The sequence below is a fragment of the Bombus vancouverensis genome, chromosome 10 (genome assembly GCF_051014615.1).
Source record: "Bombus vancouverensis nearcticus chromosome 10, iyBomVanc1_principal, whole genome shotgun sequence".
In the NCBI taxonomy this organism is placed as follows: Eukaryota; Metazoa; Arthropoda; class Insecta; order Hymenoptera; family Apidae; genus Bombus; species Bombus vancouverensis.
In genome coordinates this window covers 14,280,241-14,302,872 of record NC_134920.1, presented here as the reverse complement: position 1 = coordinate 14,302,872, position 22,632 = coordinate 14,280,241, and the positions used below count along the sequence as shown (strand labels likewise).

Here is a 22,632-nt window from a genome sequence, read left to right as displayed (position 1 = left end):
GTTGTGTTCCGAAGCGACGAGTGACCTGTGCAGGTTCGCGGCAATGTAATGGAATAAAAGTGGTAGACGAAACGAGATACGACGCGTCCAGAAAGGGAAGAAATTCCAAGCGAAACGACTGCTTTCCAACGATCTACCGACAATGTTAAAAGAGTACCTATCCTTGACTTATGAGAACGCCATTTCCTTCGTCTTACAGAGTTATCGGAGAAATTGAAAGTGCCATATTTTCATCGATTTCCATGACTTTTTGACGGAAAGCTTCGAGATTCTGGTATGAAAGAAATATACTTAGAATATCGAAGAATTTCTTGTATCGATCACACATTGCTAGATAAGAAACAGTTACTGTCATGGTTCGATAGTGGAGGCATTTGTTGTATCGTTCGATTTCTTTGAGAAAATTTATGCAGCCGATATTTTATGTATTCAATTCGATAAACGCACGAGTTCGGTCTATTTAATGATCGAACGGTTTAAAAAGTGTTTATTAATCGATATATGTATAGCGAAAACGTTAGATCCCTATTTTTCACATTTTTTTACATAACGGCAAACGATAAGGAAATTAAACGATTGACAGAGTAGCCATAGAAATGGTGTTGACGTTTAAGAAGACGCTCCCGATATTAAACGTGACATCAACAATTTGTCTCCGTTAATAAACAAGTCTGAAGATTAACATAGAAGCGAATTACAGGCGACCGATAACGAAATAAAGCTAAAACAGCAGAAATCATATTTTCTTGGAGCACCGACAGCGAAAGTCAAAGAAACTTGCGACAAATCTATGACAGTTCTGTTCGAAAAAAGATGTTGCCATCGTTCTGGTGCCTGTGCGAAGTAAGGAGAGGCGAGAAATAAAAGGAGTAAAAATACGAACGCTTTCAAAATCAATAAGCGCAAATTGTTAAAATTTCATATCGACGATCGTGTCTCGAGTTATAGAAAAGCGATGATATCATATAATAATAAGTAGTTTCATATTTTTCCTCTTTACTCTCTATATTCTTCTACGTATAGAAACGCTACGTTACGTATAAATTGGATCGTTAAGAATGCCAGTTGGCATGCCGCGTCGTATTGCCGAAGCGTCAATGAAACCACTGTTTCCTTAGAATCTATAATTTTGTCATCAACATACATACATATACACAATGGCTTGAGTACAGTTTTCATAAAAAATATTTTTCTCGTGGATTTTATAAAATATTTATAGATGTATTCCGTTGTTGGCTGACTCACAGCCTCGCGATTACAACGTAATATTTCCTAGCGATATAATTGTACGAACGACAGACGGTATCACGGACATAGAACGCTGCTCGATAACGTATAAAGTGGCACTCATCGAATTCTATAATCGGATATAATCCAAATCAATTACGTAAAATTGCATCCCTTTCCTTCCATATATATTCCAATAGATTTTATTCCAACCAAGAAATCAATCTGATTTCGAAGATAATATGTCACTGTATGATTTTCGATATGATGGATAATGTTCCATCCTACTTTGAATTCCGTCGTTCGACTGTCGCCCTATATTCCGATTTAGCGTTAATTGTCACGTTTAAAACAGCATTCAGATTATAAAACGATACGACATATTTATTCCTAGCTGTTCGGTAACGCCGTCTCTGGAATATAACGAGCATAATGTCGAAGGCAACGATGAAAGGGTACGACGCTAAACACTTCGAACTTCGATTAGTATAGTATAAACCAAGGTACTGCTATCGCTTGTTTATACGAATCGAGTATCGTTAACGATGCCACAAATTCGTAATGCGTTAACATACGATGTATGTAAACGATTCAAACGTTCGTATTTTAAAACAGATATATCTATCGCTTATCTCGTAAATTTATGAAAATGATACAAATGCTGAGTTAATCGCTTGTAATTAGGATATATAAACGATTATAGTTTTTTTGTTTGCGACTTGAAAGTGGAAAAGCAATAGTTGCAAAATAGTTGCAGAAAGAAAGATCATCCGAATGAATTGAAAGATCATTTGCCAGAAAAATAAATGATTTGAAATGAGAATGTAGAACAATTGTCACAAGGTCTGAATATACACTTTAATATAGGACAGATAAATAAACATCCGAGTCACGTATAATTATAGATATCGTTCAAACGTTGTAACGAAACGAATAAAGTTACGATTTCTGAAGCTTGGACGTAGAAACGCGAACAAGTTAGTTTCTCACGAATAATCAGGGAAATAAGTGTGAAAATAAGAACGGCGAGGTAGCGGAAAAAGCGCATGGAAAAAATTTGAAACGTAAGGCCATAAAGTTTTGAGACGTTATAATACGTGCGTTGAGCATTACTGTTAAAGAGCTATAAGGCAGCTCGTCCTGCACCTGCTATGTTGAACGTTATACTTTGTACCATCCTCCCAGTAGTTGACAGGTTATTACACCTACGTTGTATACAAAGTATTATCTCGTATCGTACTTGTAAAATATGGCCTTCCATTATATTAAGAATTTTCCAGCAAGCACTGCTATATACTTGTTTTCCAGTTTGCTGAAATAAAACAATTTAAGTCAGCGAAGAAGACCGAGCTATCGTAGGCTTTCGCGAAATTTATTGCGTAACCATCGACAAAATTTCGTGGAATCTCAGTGTCCTAACTGATGCTAACGATGACGGAAGACCTAAGCGATGTTAACGTGAATTTAACTATCAGAAAACGTATAAAGATTCGCTGTCCAATAATCAAGGATAGATCAAGAAATTGTAATAAATATATAGCGTTGTTGGTAGTAAAATGTCATTTTAACTTTCCAAGATCGTCTGTTCAAAGTTAATGTACGAAATTCGAACAAATTTTGCTTGTTCCAGATAACGGGTAAAATATTTGCATCTTGAAATTTCTAGTGTTTAACGAATATCTAACGACACTTTTAGTATTGCGAAGATTTAATCCTAAATAACGATGCATGAATAAAGGAAAGCTAATTCTTTATAAGGTATATGTCGTAGAAATTTATACCACGTATGTACATGCTTTCCAGACTAATTTAAATTTAGATTAGCAACGAAACTAAGCAAGTTTTAGGCACGAGGAAAACGTAAGCCAGGTATACATTTCTTTGAAAATATTCTTGTACGATGTTTTTTTACGAGAAGATACAATTAAATATTCGTACGTGGTTCTAAAGATTAGATAAATATTATATAGACACCTCCACCCCTGCCCTCCCCATAATACTCTTATAGTACTCTTACGACACAAATTCACCCTCTGATACCGTTTGAGAATTCCCCATGCAAGAGAAATTTCCCATACAAGAATTTTTAGATCGGATTCAGTCATTTTTTCTACGGTCAGAAGCTCGGAGCTTAGACCGACGAGCAAAGAATTCTGAAAAAGTTTGAACAAGAAAAATAAATGGTGAAACTGTAGAAACATTGTATCCACGGATTCGATAATTTTTGCATACGTTATATGTAGAATTCGATATTTTCAACGATCTTTTCTATACACGTAGAGGGTGGACTAGCTTAGTTTCCGAGATATTGGGGAGAAAGTGCCACTACAGTGTGTTTCTGCCTGTAGCTTGTGCGTGTGTGATAGCATATACGTCAGTATTGGTCGTTGGCGATAAACGAATGATAAAAGCTTGAATACATTATCTTATTGTTTAATCGTCGAATTTTATATTATATAATTGATTATAAGATAGAAATTAATTCGTATATGTTTGCTCTCTTTCATAATATCAGTTTCTGGTTGAAGCTTTATCTATTATTTCTAGGCAATTTAGTTGCCAAATTTTCGCAATTGTATCGAGACAAGACTTGTAAATTAGTATAAACTAACGTAAAGTGAAATAATATTATTTACGATATATGATTTTAATAGGAACGAAAAATAATTTCACGCGTGGCCATTATATCTTTAGAATAATCGTGACAGTTATGCTTAGCTTAATGCATTAATTTTCACTACAATTTAACAACAATAAAATATCGAGCTACGTAAAACGTAAATGTACTTTTTTTTTAAAGAGAATGATAGATATATTAGGCCCCGTATGAGTCATGGTATTTATCTATGTTATTCCAACAATTGAATGCAGATAATCGCTTAAGCACGCTGAGGAAAGGTCTATTAACTTAGACAGTTTGATCGATGGAAAGAGTTAATTGAAAAGATCCTAGAACGAATTTCATTTTAGCAAGTGATATATTTTCTAGCATATATCTTCTATTAAAACAATTGTTCCTTAATTATGTTACTTTTACTTATTACTTAATTGCTTATTGTTATTGTTACTGTTACTTATTGTTATTGTTATTATTATTGTTACTTAATTATAGATAAAAGACACCTGTTAATAAATTTGTATATTAAACAGAAAAAACAAACACGGAAAGCGGATCGTGGGAAATTTCAATCTGATCTTCCCTATGAAAATTAAATCGTAATTTCGTAGCTTTCAAAGATAAACGAAGAAATTAGTTTTCAAGTTGGCATATTTACAGGTTAGAATTCTGTGATCGAGAGAAATGTGCCGGAAACACAAAGTGTCGTCGCGACTATCCACTGTTCATCGGATAATGGTAAACATAAAACTAATAAACATCGGCGAGTACGAGGTGGATCAGTTTACGGTTCTCAGAGATGCAATGCATAGCGCAAAAGTCATGCACACGGGATTACTTGCGGGCTATTGTGTCATACAAGGTGACGTTAACCAGCTTCGTGATTTCCTTGAATATTCATTCGTTCCATACCAAACTAAGCTAGGTACAATGCTTTGATGAATATTGTAAGTGTTTATGCTTTCACTTCAATATTTAAATGATACTGTAACATTTTAACACTAGTATAAATTCATCGACGGTGACAAAAGTTACCTTTCAAGAGCAAGGGCATGTATCGCTTATGTATAAATTAATATTACAATAGGCTATGTATTTTTATCTCGGTGTGTGCGTGCCGAGTAATTTTCGATATTGGATACTTTGTTCTTATTCGGCATTCGATTAGCTAAGTGTTTTATAATCGATATTTTGAAGGTAAGATAAAACTAAGATAACAGTGCAAAAATTTGTAGAAACTGCTTGCGAGGATCACAAAAAGGGAACGCGATCGATCGCGCATCTAGCCCACCACTTAATCTTCTCCCCTAACACGCATAACTCGGAATCAAGATCTGGAATTAGATAGGAGTAAATGTAATAAAAAAAAAAAAAAAAAAAGAAACACTGGTATCATAATTTGTGAAAGCGATATAAATAGAACGTTGTTATACAGGAAAATAAGATAACTAAGATAACTACAATCTCTATAGGTTTCAAATCAAACGATAATTTTATAACGAAGATTTTAATAATTTCCCGATCGTTCCTCAGATTTGCCGCATTTTATATAGATATCCCAATACTTATAAACAGAAGTGCAATAAAAAGATAATAGCAAAGAAACGGGTATATAATAAGCAGGTGATTAGATATGTTTGAAAAAATGTAAAATCGCTTAATATCGTAAAGAAATTGCAATCTCAGCTACGACAATTTCAAACTACACAACGTAACAAATCGTTACGAATTGTTATTTTTACAACCGAGTTCGACGCTGCTTTCATCAGAGATAAAAATGAATGGATTTTTATTTATTTGAAGCGTGTCTGTCATCTATGCACTTTCTAAATTTATCTGTTAAAACTGAAAATTGCCTGTAGTCATCGGCCTGTAAAACATCGCGAGATAAATTACCATACAACGTATAAATATTTTAAAAAGGCGTATTTCATAGCCATCGACTGATACGAATTTCACATAATAAATTCTCAGCCGTCGACGGCAAATATTTAATGCTACGATTAAGCACGGAGGAAGTTACTTATTTAGTTATTTGGGCGATATAGGGAGGATATTGGCGGTGGATTATAATGGCAATTGATAGCTTTGAAATCTCATTATCAACGTAATAGAATAGCTTTTCCAGGGAAGAATGGTGGATCGTAGACGCGAAGGTGAGGGAGAAAGGAATCCGGTAGAAGGATTTCCTCTATGAATATCTGTGAAAATAGATATTTCAACTATTTAACTATACTTGTTAGTAAACGATATTTTGCACATGGCGATTTTCAACGTTATATACGTTCTTGTATGTTAGAATTGAAAGAATCTATGATCAGATTGAAAATTAACCATAACAAAATAAAAGATTTCGATAAAATAATACGAGACTAAATTATTAATCGCTGCTAGTTTTACTATATCGTTATTGCAACAAGTAATTTGATCGTGTCACTTCTTTCAAATATACAAGGAACGATAACAACTCGTACTTTTCTAAAAAAAAAAAAATATATATATATATAAGATACATAAAATATACAAAATATAAGTAATGTATATCGTAAAATATATCGATAAGACAACATATATTTATAAGAGTGAAAGTAAAAATAGAAAGGAAGAAAACAAATACGAAATTTCTCGCATCGAGATATGTACTTGCTCGGAACGAACAAGAAGTTGTTGTTGTTACGAGCACGCAGAATGAATCGTCACGAAACACAGTATGCATGCAGAAACGCAATATAACGCAGTTTTCTACCGCGACGCTCGGTAAGGGAACGCGAAGGTAAGAAATGGAGAAGATTATCTTGCGGTTGCGATTACTTTGGCTTCCTTCCGACGTATCGTGTTGTACGTACGGGACACGAAGGAGATGCGACTGTTCGTCGATCAATGCAAAACGTTCTGCGTCGTTTCAAACATTATTGCCAGCCTTTCAAAAATTAACGTCTCCCTAGGGAGAATATTCGAGTAAGAAACGCAACTTCATCCATACCAAATTATCGATCCGTTTCGTTCTTTTACATCGCCGTTTATTTAAAGGACTCGAAGAAAATATGATGCTTCAACGTGATATATTAGTAAGAATTTTTTAGCTTAAAAGAAACATTATATAATAAATATGGCGCATTCGTTATTCCGAAGCGTGTTTTCTTATTAAGTCGTTTTCTAGAGACTTAGGTTCGTGTATTTTTCTCGTTGCCTCGGTTTTTACAAAATAGAGAAGAATACATCTACTGCAATTTTTCAATAAAAGAGGCGTCCCCTTTTTGCGTCAATAACATATTTCCTTCTTTAAGTAAAATTGACTACAACGAAAAATTCAAATATCGACCATGTAATAAAGTATGTAATTTACTGCAAAATAACGGAGTTTCTAAATCGTCGAATAACTTGATAGTATATATTTCGCACGACTTTGAAAATTGAAAACAGTTTTTACTTAAATCCTTTGCTTTTTCGGTATACGTATATACGTATACGTTTGGCGATTTATGAAACGGTCAGAAACGTGGTTTGATGGCATTTTACGGACTTCTTAGAACTTTACCTTAGCGTCTTTTCCAGACTTTTAAGTTTCAGATATACATATGTATGCCTTTGAACCGAAATAGTCCGAGTTCCGAACTGATCCTTCCCAATCTCTTCAAGTTGCCTGTTTGTCTCAAATTCCGTATCGCGTAGGAACCGCTTTAAACGTGCAAAAAAAAAGGAAACGCGAATGAAATCGCATTTTCTGTTATTTCGAGTATGCTTTTCCCATCTATTATAAATAACGAAATACGTTTCTCTGATGAACGAGAAATATTCCACTAAATAAATACTCTATCGATAACCGTGTTTCACGGTGTTATTTCGTACAATACAGAAATCACATTGCATTATCGGTACTTGTTAAAATTTCTCCTTCGAGAATATTCGACTCTTTACACTTGAAATTCTATCCACTCGAGAAAGAACGTCGTAATCGATTGTAATTTCTCAATATCAGGAATTTGAAAATCAGTAACTAACAATTCGTATAGATTATTCGCGTTACGATGAGATACGAATAAAACTAAAAGGAGAATAAAAATGTACACGCGTAACTTTTAAATAATACAACGCAAAAGAGCGTGAAAACAGTTTTATTTCTAGCCACACTGTTGGAATACCGGATGCAAAAGTCCCATCAACTGATACGCACATACATGTACAAGCTACTAACTACTAAAAGCGTACTACGTATTCAGAGTATAAAGAGATAAACATCCGTGCTCTCGACCAGCAAACAAAACTTTTACGATAATTCCATGGAGAATTAGTGGTCAAAGAGTCGCGCTACGTTTCCAAGGCTATCGCCTTTACTTAACGTACGTATCTTTGGTAACCCTGCTGCCACATCCCGCTCCTTGGTACTTCCGCTGGCTGTACGCTACACATCCGTTTCCTCGGCGTCATACTTACGGCGTCCGCCGCCCTCCCCGGAATCAATGGCAGGTAACTATAACGTTGCGTTACGATCGCGTGATTAATTGAAAATTTAATTAGATGGTGCGGCGATCGGCGATATTCGCGTGGCCGAGTATTCAAATTGAAACGTAGGTTGAAGCGCCGCCATCGAACTTATATTCGACGTTCGCCTTTTTCCCACAGAGCGCGAGGGATCCGCAAACACAAAGCAGCAGCGGCTGCAGAAAACGTGGAAGCGACGGCCGGTAATGCCAGAACCGCACTTATTTGTCGGTTTAATTAAACGCACTTCTTTCTCGTTCGACGAGTATTTTCGTTTTCGTTCGACGTTCGGTCCCCTCCTCCTCCTTCTCACTCTCTCTCTCTCTCTGTCTCTCTCTCTCTTGGCTTTCGCTGCCTCGTTATCCTTCCTACCCTATTTCATCTCTCCGCCTTCTTACCGTTCGACCCTCTCAAATTCTCCGCCCGTACTGGATTTATATCCCCGTCGGTCGCGGTATTCGTTAGAAGCATTAAGCTTTAATTTCGCTGAGAACTCGTGCCTTCTTTGCTCTTTCTATCTCCTTCCTTCTTTCTCCTCTGCTTTTTCTCTTCGTCATTTCTCTCACTCGTTACCACTCTAGGAATCTACTCGTACCGTATTTTCTTTCCGACGTACATAATCATTTCAGCGTCGCTGTTTACAATATATGGGACCCGTTTGACCAAACTTTGGTTTCCACCTATGTATTCCTAAGTTAACGATAAAACTCGGTTACGAGTAAAGCGTTGCGGTAGACGTTCGAAACGACATAAATTGTAATATATACGTATATCAGTATTTTTCAGGTCAGGTCTTATTATATTTTCTCGAATCTCTCGGAAACTATAGGAAATAGAGAAAGGAGTGCCGTCGATGAACAAATTTCGTGCTTTTGAGCGAGAGATATAACCGTGTAAGCAGATGTTAAAAAACATCACTTGTCCGAATAACGTATTAAATTCATTCGTCATCCACGAGTCATCCAGGTTTTCCGAAAGATACCTGTCATATAAATTCCATTATGCCCTTTTTCCTCGCCCCCTTTTATGTCTGATTAGAATATCAAAAACTTAATATCGCGAAGAATACAATTGAATTCGGCAAATTGTGTCTTCTTATTGGTCGACCAAAGTACACCGAGGAATAAATTTCTTTATAAAACTATCTCGTGATATATACTTTATTCGCCCTCTTACGCTGTACCGTAAGCATGCTTCATCTGCATGCAGATTAAAAACCTGAAACGAAATAACGTGGTGATGGTTCTAATTTTGTCGTCTGTAAGGACGCCGCATCAGAAAATGTTAAGTAGGAATTGGATTTGTTTCGCAAAGAGGGTGAACATTTCAAGAATGTCGAAAAGAGAGAACAAGGAAATTAAGTAACTGGGTCAAACCCGATAGCGAATGCGTCGTTAACGAGCAGCCAATCGATAACAAGGAAATGTCAAAAAGGTGAAAACGTCTGTCACTTAGTTCTGCACAGGCTGTCATTACTTTTCAGCTGGATAATCCTACGCAATTACTGGCGACGCGGCGGTTCTTCGAAAATACTCGATTCGGAGCGTATCAGTAACTAATTGCATCGAACGATATATCTGATAAAAATAGAAAGCTGACAGGCTGCAGTTTGTACAAATCTGAAAAGCCAGATTTATACGTTATTTTCGTATTGGGTTAAGTGTTTTAATATTTAATTGATACAACGGTGAAAGGAAAAAAATAAATAAATATTTAAATAAACCGACTAATTATTATTTATTAATTACTTGTTAAAAAATAGTTACATAAATCATTAGGATGGATTGTTGTATCACAATCGATGAAACAATTGTAACAATTGATCGACGATTAATATAGCGTAAATTATTTAATCATAAGTTGTCGATCGCTATTCTTGATATTATGATCGAACGATCGTTTATCGAACAGGTTAATTTGATTTAAACGTGTCAGAATTTGCAACTGTATTCTGTTAAGAAGGAAATCCAAGTGTAATCTGTTAGCGGTGATTCGTTGGAATGCAAAATAAGTCCACGACGACTGTATCGTATTCGTGTATTCGTTGATCTAATAATTAGGCGTTGGGAGGAGAATCGGAGAAAAGAACGTTGGCACATTTGTAACACTGTGATTACGGTAAAGATGGAATAGGAAAAGAGGAGGGGCAGGGAAGGTAGAGAGGGAAAACGAAGAAGAGCAGGTAGGTAAGTAGTTATCACGGTTCCGTGATAAGTGGTAGTCGTCAGACTGCACGGTGCTCGCGCTTTCATAATAATCAAGTCCCTAGAAATGAAAGTACCAACTGCGTTTTCCCGATGCGTCGTACATTTTTGTCACTTTCTCACGAGATCTTCGAGAGAGCTACGGGCAGTCGTATGTCATTCCTCTTTCTCCGTTAATTTTTGGTTGATCGTATTAACTATATAACAACTCGATTTCCCTGACAAGTTTCAAATACGTAAAATGATCTGATAAATCAATTTCTGCGTAGTCGTAGATAAATAAAAACTTATTCTCTTAACACGGTTAACCTGGTTTGGCGTTGCCGCTATTATACCTTCGAAAGAAACGCAAAGTGGAAATTTAAGAAAATTTAACACTGAAATATTCACATTTATCAGTTATTTAAAACGAAGAGTTGCTTCACTTTGACGAATAGCGAATACCGTTGAGTCGAAGATGTTCGAATGTTTTATAGATTTTATCTTATTAAATCGACTATGAGTGTCTTTAATATTTATTATATATATATTATTATTCGATACAATACAAATTCTAAAGTAATTTTTACTTTAGCCGTTTAAACGAAGAATTATGGTAGATAGTCGCACTTTTCTTGTAAATGTCAATTTCATAAGACGAAGTATTTTTCTAAAAATTTATGCACGGATGCGACGCATCGAAATAACAAACGTACTTTTTTCTCAATTACTCGAATCTATAAATTAAAATGTTAAATATTATTGAATATTATAAATAGAAAATAGTACCGAAGAATGTACGATAAAATATCCAAAGAATAGTAGTAACGATGTCTAGTGATGTAAAATATATACAACTAGGGTCTTCAAAAATGTATAGCACTGCATTGTAGGCAGTCTAATAATAATAATGTAGTATCTTATTTCGCGTCGAGGATCTTTATTAGTTCAACTGTTCTTCGTGGTAACGACGAAAAATGAACTTAATATTTGTATCGATGCGATGTTCACATATCGAATATAAGTTGATTTTACGATAATCCTATTTGCCGCTAGTATACTGTTAATGTAATTACGGGTTCGCGGTGCACTCGACGTATTATATAATTATGTCGATTGCTGATTCTTATACAGACTGACCACAATTTGCAATTATCGATGGTGAAATCGATAAAGCGTGAAATTGAAATTTCAATTCGACCCGATGTCGAACCCTCCTGTACAGATCAGTGCATCGAGAAACTGCGTGAAATTATACGCAGGGTTTTTACGACGGGACCCTGACCCGGCTAGAAAGAAAAAATTAATCTTCTTCCAAGTTGTAAAAATAAAATAGCTTCGCGATCGGCCAGGCAACTAATTTGAAAATGTAACAGCGACGGTGCCAGAACTTTTGTCCGGATCGTAAGATAATTGGGCAGGTTTTCTACGCTTTGGCAAATGAAAATTTCATTCTCGTTCCATGGAAGAATAAAGGTTGACTTTAATTCCCGTAGAAGCGCGTGTGTACAGGCCGCTTAATTATAGCTTGATTAACGTAATCAAAATTGTCGAAGAAAATTCACGTTGAACGATATTTAAAGTAAAATCGAACGTCGATTAATATTTAATATTTATTAATATTATGCAATTAAAATAAAGCTACCACACGTGTGCGACATGTAATACCGTTCTTTATAATGGGCATAACGAACATCGACGATTTAAGACTCGCACGAGCACCGATTTTAGTTCACGTCATACAATTACACTGTACTTCTCCGGCAGAGTTTAAAGATACAGTTCAATTAATTAAACCAAGTCTAATTTAGCTTGATTAAGCTAACGATGTCTAATGTAGTTTAACGTAATTGCTCGAGCAAGGGAGACTTCGCTGTCTTTTATTCTATCGATCTTTCATCTCGCACCTCGACCTCCTTCGTGCCAGTCTTCGAACGGTTCCCTAGTAAAATGCGAAAGCCTTATTTGAATATGTATTATCACATTAGCGACGTAGGTCTTCGAAACCCGAATATAATATGTTAATTGACGTTTAAGCGATCTCCGGAACACCACTACTTTGTTCGACTCTCCTTAAATGCTACCAGACTTCTTTCATTTGCTTCAGATGCCACAGGTCTTGGTTACAAATTACAACCTTACTTTAATTACTTTAATTACTTTAATTATCTGCTCTCGTAGTCGAAGCACATGTCTACTTTTAAACATCATTTAGTTCCTTCTCAAACGTTTCTCGCGTATTCGTATGATAACGAAATGCTCGAAAACCGACTACGAAATAATTCCTATGACTGTAAACGTTGCTATACGCGATTCAAAGATGAACATAGCAGTAGACGAAAGTTACGTAACAACTTTATACGTTTGATGCTGATATTTTAACGGCGGTATACATCCTATATGAGCTGGAATCCTATATGAAATAATCGGAGGTTATAATTTATCTTATCTATCTTATCCATCGAATTATGCGATCTACGAATCTAAAACGGAAGCGCTTTTTGACAACACGTGCAAAAGGCATATTAATGAGCTTGACTGAACGCAGGTCAACCTATCGCGCACCTAGACAGATATTCGTATCAATCTATATGCATAGATCGTACAAGTACTTGTTTCGTGGAAAACAGTACGCGAATACCCCACAGCTGTGCTCTTCGTATTCGAAGAATATTTTTAATCCGAACGAATTATGAAATTCGTAATGCACATGGTAATAAAACGTATATATTTTTTCTGAATTTTAACTATATACTATTTCCAGTTGATTTGTGACGCATCAAACGAGAAGTTTTCTTTAATTCGTAAAAACGTGATGCAACGTTAAGTGAAATGAGTTGTAATATCGAATCGAGTAACCTTGTGCTTTATTAAAAGCCGCGATGTATAACGCAGAAGATAAAGTAAAATGGCCGAGATGCGATATAAAATCTATACATAAAATTCTAGGAAATGTGACATGAATCCAGAAATAAAAAGAATTCGGAGTCTGAAAAGTTGAAGAAAGATAATGGCAGATACGCTACACGTGCTACTTACGCTTCACTAGGTTTCCGCTTTTCGACCTAATCATTTTGTAAAATGTTGCATATCGCTTGTATAGTAAACACAGAAAATGTAAAGTTCACGAGACATACGACAAAGAGATTAGAGCAAGAGATTGAAATTTGTGCTGTGTTTGGTTGGGCAAAATCATAGAACGTCTGACTCGTTTTCCATTCTCACTATCGTTATCGGTAGTTATTCGACTATCTAATTTAATTTACTTGTATTAGCGCATTTAATGCATTTGATTCAAAGGATAGCATTAATAAAATAGCGAAATCACCGAATAATATTGAATATTTAATTGAAAAAATAATTAGTTGTGTCGTATGTAGTGGAAAATGTAGTTGAAAAATACAACGTTGAACGAAGATCGATTCGATGACTATATATTTTATACTTCTTCGTACTTTGAATTCATTCAGAAAACTGAAAACTTGTCTACCATCGCAAAATATACCTACCTTCCTTTAGACGAAACGATCATTTTTCATCCGCCTTGATGGCAATTATGCCGGCAAAAAGGAAAGGCCATATGTATGCGTAATAAAAATTGTACGAAAGAGTAGAGAATGGGGTGGCTGTTGTATCAATGGACTATATCGAATGTACGCCTGCAAGCTGTAGGAAATGAATGGCGAAACGCGAATACAAGATGAATTTCGAAAGATTCGGTCTTAAAAATTGATAGGTTTCAATCACGTACTGTATTTCACAGAGTGTTCTGTCGCTATTGGAGATTGCTTCGCTCGACTACACAGTAACAAAAGATACAGTTATAAAATTTTATTTCTCTGAATATTGGAGAGTGGAGCTATCGAGATAGGAAAATTCCGATGAAAATACTCGATCTTTAAAATCTAATAGATCGATAATTAAGTCGATCGAACGTCCTGTTTTATTTTTTATATTTATCCCATCCTATAAACTCTTTGACCATTTTAAATATCCTGCAACGAATCTAAATTATCGAAAGAGAATATAAACTAACGATAAGATCGGTTGTCGATAAATGCCATTAACTTTTTGGGATATAATAATAAGAGGATTCTTACGTTTCGCTCGGTTCGAAACTTTTTCGTAGAACTGCTCGATGAAACCGTTTAATTAGCTTCGAATGCGCGTTTCTTTCAAGGAGAGAGCAAAGAAAATCATAATCGTTTCCTTGCTAATCAATATAGTATACTTGACACTCTCTCGCCAACTAATCGCGAGTAATTATTTTCGTTGCAATTAAAATCGCTTGCCCCGCTGAAATCCAACGTGACTGGTTCTGACAACAACTATTTCGCTGGAACAATATCGATAACTCGCTTAGATCGGTAGAGCGCGAAAGGGAAACGTATTGTTGAAATTTAATTAAAACCAATTTCGAGCACCACTCAAAGGCGAGTGGTCTTACATTGACTCTAACCATCTTCGGCCAAGAGTCTCTGTTGTCCGCTAACGATGGCAAAAAACGAGATCTAGTGGCTAATTAGCAGACCTTCGGTCGTTCGGAAAAAACCGATGTATAAGCCGGATTTCTCGTGTAAACTTTAATATTTCTCCAGGTCAAGAAGAATAAAACCGATATTCTCTCTGAAAAATTATAGGGGACGTCGAATATTTCATTTAACACGATCTTCCATTTAATACGCGTCGCTTAAAATATTATTTGCTGCGCGCTACTAATTAACCGCTAACTGAATCAATCGAAATAATTTAGGGTAGGCGAAATTTCGAAGAAGTAGAATTATACCGATGCTGACACGAGAAATGCGATTAAATAGAAATAGATAGAAAAATAATAGACACGAATTCAATAGGTATAGTAATCATTTTATGCGAATTTCGTCTATAGAGCATTGTGCTTTACAGCTTTGTCTTTAAAATAATGGAGCTCACGGCAGCTACGTAAGAAATCTTCCGATTAGTTCGAGTGGCACATGCAGGCCTAAATTCTTGACGATTAAACGTGAAAGATTAATTCGATGAAAATAAAGATAAATCTTTCCGTTGTTATTTTTTGAAAAGAGAAATTTAGCTTCCTAAAAGACTTTCCCACAAATTTCTAAATATTTTCTCCAGAGTACTGCTTTTCTGTACACATATATACTTAATGGTATATTATTAATAATTATTTCAAATAATTTATTCGAATGTGAAACACAGTGAAGTTACTTTCTCTATGTTATTGTTAAAATCAGAATAATCGATTAATTGAAACGATTAATTGTTTCAAATTGCTATTTTTTTGCTTTATTTCAAATAAAATGTGCCCAAACATGGTTACATCGTACCCCGATTCATATCATTTTCAACAACGCTATGAACATCGACGTTTTCGTTAAAAATGCAGCCGATTCAACTGCAACGGTACAAATAACGTATAAAAGTTTCCATCGTTTCCACGAAGAGCGTTCTAAACTTTAGAGCCACAATGTACACGTATAATACCGCGAGAAATTAACTCGCGAAGCTCCTACAGTATTTTCAGCGAACTAACAAACATCGAGCTTAAACCGAAATCGAAACAAATCATTCGCCAATTTGTATCGACGCTCGACCATGAAACGCCAATTTTCGTGGTTACGCAAGTAGTTACTTGCCCGCCCTTTCGCGTCTAAGCTACACGCGAATGCGTGTCATGCGCCTGTACGAGAGAATTTCGGTGAACAGCGCATTTTTTTTTTTTTTTTTTGTTGGAAAGTATTAGCAACGGCCTGTTTTTCGAACGACCATCGATCCGGGGCGTCGAAGCTGCGTCGAAGCTGCGTCGAACAGAATGAGGCAGGCACAGTCTTGCGTAACGAACTGAGCCACGCCGGCACAAATAATGGAGGTTTTGTTTGGCGAACGGGGTAATTCGTTTATCTCCTTTTTCCAGCAATCCAGCGGCCGAACAACGCTGGGCTCCGGTACAGAAACAGAGCAGGGGGATTGTCCAGCTTCGAATCAAACGGAATTACGTGCATTCGTTTCATCTGATCGTAAACAGTTACGTGTTAACAACGCATGTTTGTCGGAAGCGGCGGAAGAGAAAAAGATAAAGATGAAAGGAGAGATCCGGAGAATCGATAGATAGTTGAGCCAATTGAACAAAGAAATGAACGATCGACGAAGAGAATCGTTCGCGAGAAGGGAAAAAGTAATGGATTGATAAAGCAAAGATAGGAACGTTGGAAGGAAAAATGAGGTAGAGATATATTGTATAAATTGTTGCGAGCAGCTACGCGACGATTCAATCGAGATACGATTAGAGTTTTATTTTAAATAAATTTGTTACGCATCGATCGTTTCAACCGGAAGTTAAATATACAGTCACGTTCGTTCAAGTCTTCGTAGACTTAAAAAAAGAGTCACTTTTTATTTAAATAAAGAATATATAACATACAATATGTTTATATATATAAACAATATATATAACAATAATATGTTTATTTCCTAACGTATGCAGGAATAATAAAGCCATTGTTAAAAGACGTTCCAACGTTGAAGAGAAATTTTGCAGCCTTTTATTTTAATAAAGGCAGTCTTTTGTACGCTCAAAAGTTCTACTTTTTTGTTCCATGTTTTAAAATTATAAACGACGAAAGTTAATCCTGTTTTTCTTAAATAAGAAGACTAATAGACGGAACAAAAGTGCCTGTTGACTAATAACAAAGGTTTGAAGAATCGAATAATTATTAGAATAACGTGTACGAATACTTTTGGAGAAAGAAATAATACGAAGTTTAAAATATAGAATTTAATCGTCTCTTATTTCTCTTCCTTCGATTATTATTTATGAATATTATAAAAAAAGATCGGCGTGCTTAACGGTACAAGTTCTTGAAAATTAAATAAAGTTATTGAAAAAGAATGGTTGAAATGTAAATTTATAGCGTCGTTTAAAATAAAATTTTTCTTTAATCCAAAAATATTTTGAAATAACATTGTAAATTAAATTTTCTATAGAAATTTCTTTGAGTCTTGTATTGTACATTAACGAGTTTTCATCTTGAATCAACAAGCGAACCTTCACGGCGTGCTACATATTAACGTGTTCGATATTATACGTAAGTGCTCCAACTATTCGCAACCATCAAAGATGCTATCAAAGTTATTGGTATTCTATTATGGTCGTGACAGCAGTTTCGTTACAAAGCTTACCAAACTCGAATATTTCCATTAATATTAGCGATTGTTACACAAACTAAGCTTTAAATTACATATATTTTGCATCGGTATATATCACACACATTTTCGGTGTAATTATTTCATAAAGCTAAGATTGTATTAATAAAACACAGGCTCGTGAACGTGTTCGGACATTTGTTCCGAAATACCTTTAAAGAATAACCCGTATAACGTCCGATAATAAGGAAAATAGTAATTAAACGATAGAAAATCACAAAACACAGAAACATTTACTCGTTCGTTCGTTAATAAATATACGAACCTTGCTAACGATAAGACTAAGACTCGCTAACCGAAGAATCATCGCACAACATCTAAGACGTTCGCAATCGCTCGTCGCATCGTATCATCCAGCGCGTACGTCGTAATTTCATAGGAACGAAGTCCTTGACGACGACGGTTACGAAGCGATAAGAATATCGCTAATCCTTTTATTCCGGAGAAGATCGTTCTATATTATAATCTGTACTCGTTTCGCTATGTAGTCGACGGTGCTTCACAAAATGTCACTCTGCAGCTGTGATTAATATGCGGTTTATTGGTGAATTGCAGTCATGTGTGCGCCCTTGGTAGCATATTCATGCACCCGTGACTGTGAGGTAGTTGCAAAGCGGTTCGAATTTCTCTCTCCATCTCTCTCCCTTTCGTTTTGTCCCTGGCTCCTTCCTCGCTCTGTCATCCGACTGTCTCTCTTTCCGTTTTCTACATACACGAGGGCACTGGTGTGTGTACGCGTACGTCGCGTCGTATCGTTTTGGACGTAGCACGGACATTTGCTGACTGGCGTTTGGTCGAGATTACCCGGTCCAAACCCACGGTTTTCCTCTCTCTCTCTCTCTCTCTCTCTCTCTCTTTGAATTACAGCAAGTCCAATTTACAAGCATCGGTACGAAACGAATGCAAAAATGAATTGGACGTCATGAGCGACTGACCAGCCGAGGACCGATGCGAAAAAAGGGACACAATGCGGCGCGCGAGCAGTCCGAGAGAGAATCCTGGCCACGTACTACCCGCTAGTTTCTAGATTGGCATATGTATATCGTTAACGTCTTCTTCGCTTTAGTACTATTTGAGAGGATAATATCGTTGCTTACGCATTATTACGTCATCTTTGTTGAAGAATGTTGGAAATAATTATTATCGCTGAGATAATCAAGATATTCATGCTACATACGAAGGAGGAGATAATTGAAACACGTTGATTGCTAAAATGGCGTTAAATTCAGATCTTTAACAATGTCGTCTTGTTTCGTTGATAATGAACTATCAGACGATACTGTGAAATTTATGAGTTCATATTGGTAAGAGTTAGTAGCGACTGTTGAGCGTTATATCCGGAAACTCAGAGGGTTTCGTTTATGCCACGGTCAAGAACAGTCGCTGTTTTTGAGAAATAAAATTTTAACTCGGACGGTACGTGAGAAATTTAACCTATTTTCAACAGTATGTTTTTTCAACTTCTTCGCCTCACTCCGTCCATAGTTTAATAGCCGAAACCTTGTCATAACAGTCCGTTTCATTAACTTTGTAAAGCTGTTTTTTCGTAGCGAGCGTGTCCTCTTATATTCATTTCAAGATAACGTCTCTGGCCGAAATCATTAAAGAAGACATTTCCTTTTTATGAATTACGGACACCGCGAAACGTGCGGAAAAGGCGGTCTGCTGTCTTATCTGCGAGACAAAATAGGTCTGCGAGCCATTCGAAAGGATGGATGCGTTAGCGCGTGGCAAATTACGAGCGCTATGAACAGCGTGTCGAATTCTTACTAATTTAGAGTCAGCAGCTATTACACGAGTCTCGAGGATCGAACCTTTATAATAGTTTACTTCGATCAGTTGCATAGGAATTTGTTGCCTATTTGAATATAGATTTGTTCCTTAATTGGCAATTAGTTCTTTGTCTTGCGTTCGAAGGATTGTGCGTAATTCGCACTCTATTTCAATTGTCTCAAGTTTTCAGCGAAAATGATTTAATTTTCTTTCTTTAATGAAATTTATATCCGACATTTTGTACTATGCACGAGGAAAGTTTGTCTTATACCTGCTTTTAATTAAAATTATACTTACAGTCTATCCAAATGCGTATAATAACATAACACGCTCCTTTTTCGTATTTATATGAAATATAACATGTACATATATCCTCGCATTTATATGAAAAATAGTTCCGACTTGTTAGCGGAATTAATTCACTTTACAGAAATAGACGCGCGTTATAGCAGCCGAGCGGATCGAATTTGTTTTGACAACATAGCTAATGTTCAAGCGCTTGTAATCGTATTCGTGATCGCGATCCACTCGTGTAACAATGTTGTCGCGACCTATCAACTAAGTGGCGATCAGTCGGGTTGCAACTGTTCGGTTGAGATCGCGAACCTTGAACGATATTAACGTTCAAGAAGGAGGTAGATTAAAGATGTCTGTTAAGCCGGTGTTTAGTAGGTTTGTTTGAACTGTTTATTTGGTATAAACGGAAGATATACCGATGACACAGAAATCCTAGCTCCCGACGTCGATCCAGCGAAGCTTCGGACAAATTACAATCACGGCTTAACGAAATAGCAGTCTTGTCGAGAACATGGAAAATTGAAGTTAACGTCGCCAAGTCAGTACATATTACAATTTACAATTCGAATTAGAACTTGTCTGGCAGTTATTTGTTATTTGTATAAATTGTTATTACATAAAACGAATGTGTCGAAACGAATCTGAACGTACGTCTGCCCTATATGGAGAATGACGCGTGAGTGAAATTTAAAGATTATCGAAAAATGGCAGAACACGATAGCATGACGAATCTTAAACGCAGTCTGGTATATACCGAATCCCATACGAACTGTCTGGCAACGAACCTGATAGATCTTCGTAACGAAGACTACCAACTAGGTTTAATTAAAATAACAAATTAATATACAATAAATCTGCATCGCTTCGTGACACGCCACTGGGCGTTGTACACATTTAGTGCCACGTGTCGTATATCAAAGTTGATGATTAATATCTTCGCTCGATAGATTGCACAGGAAGGAAGTGGACGAAAAAAGAAATTTTACACAAACGTTACGAACATGTTGTTACACTCGTCAGAACGAAATTGCTTGCCCTATATCTATTATCTATTTTCTATTAATAGACATTGTTCTATTCATTCATTATTCATTCATTCATTGTTCTATTCATTATTCTTAGAATTGTTCGGATCGTTGAGTAAGGATTAACATATGCGTTACTCTATACGGACTATGTTTTTTATGAGTAACGATGATATTTCTATATCTAAATATTTTGGATCGTATGTACACGCAATAATAGATGGTAATAGTAAATGGAAACTATAAAATACATACGCGCGTATAGAATCTTAATAAACGAACGCAAATAACTCTTTCGCTGTTTTCACAGCTACGATACATGCATTTTCGTACGAAACATAGAAGCAGCAATTCGGGACAATTAGTAAGGAACGAGGGCAGATGTAAATTGGATATCGTGAGTGACCGATCAATTAGGAATGGATTACGGAACGCTAAAAGAGGAAGCAATAGCGCAACTAAAATGTGGACAAAGAAAGTATTAAATTATTTAACCGTGTCTCGGAAATGACCGCTAGATTATCGAACACCTAAAATAAAAATCTAAAATGAAACGAATTAGAATAAGATCGAACAGAATAAAATCAGTACGATAGGATACAATCATCGAATAAAGACTAGAGGGAAAGTTCGTGAGTCATATTGATGCATACGTATTAAATAGATGAATATAACGCTAACGATAACAACAACAACAACAACAACAACAACACCGCCAACAACAACAACACCAACAACAACGACAACAACAATAACAATAATAACAGTAATAATAATAAGTCACATTTCCTTTACCTTTTACGAGAAAACAGTTTCAAAGTTCATTACGCTGTTAATTAGCGTCGTAACGATTATAACATTTGTTTGTATATTTGGTTTTGAAATTAAACATATTTTTTTGTTCTTTTCAAAATTTGACAAATATTTCTCGTAATAATATTATGGCATCGGAGGCACTAAAACATTGCTTGTCCTAATAATTGTATCTTTGACTTTCGTAAAATTTCGTCAATTTGTCAGCTATTTTTAAAAGAGTTATAGATCTGGTCCTAACAGGTTGTCTTCAGTTTCGATCCTATCGTACTAAAATTCTTCCGTTTAGCGGTAAAGTGAGCACACGTATCATGATTTTCTCCTCTGATCTTCAAACATAATTAAATATGATTTAAGCGACAAGTTTAAGGCAAATTTGAAACTTCCCTGTTGAAATGTTCAAATTCAAAGGTAACTGTAGTAATTATCAAGCTCATAAACGCGAAACGCGTAACATCGTTTCTCCTTTGTTGTTTCTATTTGTTACGTTGAATGAATTAATCTTGCAATGGTACACGAGCTTGGTGAAAATTTAAAGGGAATAGCGACACGAGTAGGTTAAATACAGAGGAAAAGCTGTACAACACGCAACGACGCACATACCGGGGAAACTGCACGCATTCGATATTCTAATGTTCCGTCGTGTCGACGACGCGACGATTCGAATCCGTGTATATTTTTCGCCGGCTGTACTTTCACAGGTATTTGGTATATGGAACTGGAACGATTCTGACTCGCCAAGAATCGACGCGACACAAACGCGAAGGTAAGTTGGCGGCGGAAATGGATTTGCAACGAATTGCAATAGAAACGATCGTAATAACAACGATCGTCTGATTACCTTGTAGCACGACGAAGAAAAAATAGCGGACGGTAGATGTACATTCTCGAAGATGAAGGTGTGTTTGCGAACAAACAAAATCCGAACACGATAGCCTATTTAATTTGCATATTTACGTATGTCATGCGCAGGTGGTTACAAGGATGAATCAAATTACATGGTGTCGCACTT

General features: G+C 36.0%; 1 protein-coding gene and 1 long non-coding RNA gene across 3 annotated transcripts in view; one reads left to right on the top strand and one right to left on the bottom strand.

Annotated features, from left to right (window-relative positions):
• The window catches only part of LOC117165263 (lachesin), a 254,566-nt gene that overhangs the window by 91,062 nt on the left and 140,872 nt on the right, over positions 1-22,632 (bottom strand). The gene's annotated exons all lie outside the window — the stretch shown is intronic.
• LOC143303247 (uncharacterized) overlaps positions 1-22,632 on the top strand; it is a 36,439-nt gene that overhangs the window by 4,087 nt on the left and 9,720 nt on the right. The window contains exon 3 of one of the 2 annotated variants that reach the window (XR_013059368.1): positions 16,424-17,263. The exons of the other annotated variant lie outside the window; for it this stretch is intronic. This is a non-coding gene — a long non-coding RNA (uncharacterized LOC143303247). Of the gene's footprint in view, positions 1-16,423; positions 17,264-22,632 lie in introns of those variants that run through there. 2 annotated transcript variants of the gene reach the window in all.